Genomic DNA, 2,500 nt, shown 5'->3' on the forward strand with positions numbered 1-2,500 from the left:
ACCGTCCCGCTGCTGGGGCGGGGAGGGGCCGCGGACGAGCGGCGGGCTCCGTGGTAGGACTGCTGAGATCGGTGGGTCGCCTCGGCCTCGCTGCCGTACGGTCGCGCCGGGGTTGGCCGCGGGCCAAGCTCGCGAAGTAGCCCCGGCGCTGGAGAGCGACCCGCTGGCCGGAGGAACCGTCCGCCCGAGCGACCGGCGCGAGGCCGGTGCCGGCGGGGGCCCTCCGATGGCGGGTCATGGTTGCCGATCGGTCGGTGGGGGAATGGAGGTGCGGTGCGTGGTGAGGAGCTCCGGGCGGGGTGGGCCTTCGCCCGGCCCGCGGAGTCCGATTGAGCGCCGCCCGGGTCGGGCGGGCCCGCTCCGTTGAGCGCACGGAGGTTGAGATAGAAAATATTGCAACACGCGGAGCTCCAGGAAGGGGGGCCCTCGCCCGGCCCGCGGAGTCCGATTGAACACCCCCCAGGTCGGGCGGGCTCGCTCTGTTGAGCGCACGGAGGTTGACATAGAAAATATTGCAACACGCGGAGCTCCAGGCGGGGGGGGCCCTCGCCCGGCCCGCGGAGTCCGATTGAACACCCCCCAGGTCGGGCGGGCTCGCTCTGTTGAGCGCACGGAGGTTGAGATAGAAAATATTGCAACACGCGGTGCTCCAGGCGGGGGGGGCCCTCGCCCGGCCCGCGGAGTCCGATTGAACACCCCCCAGGTCGGGCAGGCTCGCTCTGTTGAGCGCATGGAGGTTGACATAGAAAATAATCCAACACGCGGAGCTCCAGGCGGGGGGGCCCTCGCCCGGCCCGCGGAGTCCGATTGAACACCCCCCAGGTCGGGCAGGCTCGCTCTGTTGAGCGCATGGAGGTTGACATAGAAAATAATCCAACACGTGGAGCTCCAGGCGGGGGGGCCCTCGCCCGGCCCGCGGAGTCCGATTGAACACCCCCCAGGTCGGGCAGGCTCGCTCTGTTGAGCGCATGGAGGTTGACATAGAAAATAATCCAACACGCGGAGCTCCAGGCGGGGGGGCCCTCGCCCGGCCCGCGGAGTCCGATTGAACACCCCCCAGGTCGGGCAGGCTCGCTCTGTTGAGCGCATGGAGGTTGACATAGAAAATAATCCAACACGTGGAGCTCCAGGCGGGGGGGCCCTCGCCCGGCCCGCGGAGTCCGATTGAACACCCCCCAGGTCGGGCAGGCTCGCTCTGTTGAGCGCATGGAGGTTGACATAGAAAATAATCCAACACGTGGAGCTCCAGGCGGGGGGGCCCTCGCCCGGCCCGCGGAGTCCGATTGAACACCCCCCAGGTCGGGCAGGCTCGCTCTGTTGAGCGCATGGAGGTTGACATAGAAAATAATCCAACACGTGGAGCTCCAGGCGGGGGGGCCCTCGCCCGGCCCGCGGAGTCCGATTGAACACCCCCCAGGTCGGGCAGGCTCGCTCTGTTGAGCGCATGGAGGTTGACATAGAAAATAATCCAACACGTGGAGCTCCAGGCGGGGGGGCCCTCTCCCCCCCCGGTGAGTCCGCTCACAGTGCCCCTATGTCGGGCAGGCTCATTGCAATGTGCGCATGGAGGTTGACTTAGAAAATATTTGAGAGTGACATGAGCTCCAGGCAGACACCGACTCATCGCCCGTGGGGTGTCCGACGAGCCCTCACCAATCTTGGATTAATGTTTGGCGAGGCTCCCCTGATCAGCTCTGGAGGTGGCAAGTTCTGAAAAAGTGGTTTCTGAAAATGTGCCCCTTGTATTTTGTGAAACCAGGGGTAACCTAGCGAGTAGGCAAACTCATCCCCTGACTGGGGGGATCAACTTTTACCTACTACAGCGCCCCTAATGGCCAAAAGTGGTACTGCTCCCCCTGGTAGCCTAACCCATTGAAATGAATGGGAAAAATTAATTTAGGCTACCAGGGCTTTGGGCTACCAGGGCTTTGGGCTACCAGGGCTTTGGGCTACCAGGGCTTTTTGCTACCAGGGCTGTGGGCTACCAGGGCTTTGGGCTACCAGGGCTGAGGGCTACCAGGGCTATTATAGGCGGCCACCACTGCACTAGTGGCAGCCCGGGGAAGGTGCCTGTTGCTCGGATATGCTTTTACGCACGTCGGCCTCTGCGCCCTGGAGCTTTTTTATGCTACCAGGGCTATTATAGGCGGCCACCACTGCACTAGTGGCAGCCCGGGGAAGGTGCCTGTTGCTCGGATATGCTTTTACGCACGTCGGCCTCTGCGCCCTGGAGCTTTTTTATGCTACCAGGGCTATTATAGGCGGCCACCACTGCACTAGTGGCAGCCCGGGGAAGGTGCCTGTTGCTCGGATATGCTTTTACGCACGTCGGCCTCTGCGCCCTGGAGCTTTTTTATGCTACCAGGGCTATTATAGGCGGCCACCACTGCACTAGTGGCAGCCCGGGGAAGGTGCCTGTTGCTCGGATATGCTTTTACGCACGTCGGCCTCTGCGCCCTGGAGCTTTTTTATGCTACCAGGGCTATTATAGGCGGCCACC

This window comes from Filicampus tigris, unplaced genomic scaffold (assembly GCF_054856515.1).
Source record: "Filicampus tigris isolate MCC_2025a unplaced genomic scaffold, RoL_Ftig_1.0 HiC_scaffold_31, whole genome shotgun sequence".
Classification (NCBI taxonomy): Eukaryota; Metazoa; Chordata; class Actinopteri; order Syngnathiformes; family Syngnathidae; genus Filicampus; species Filicampus tigris.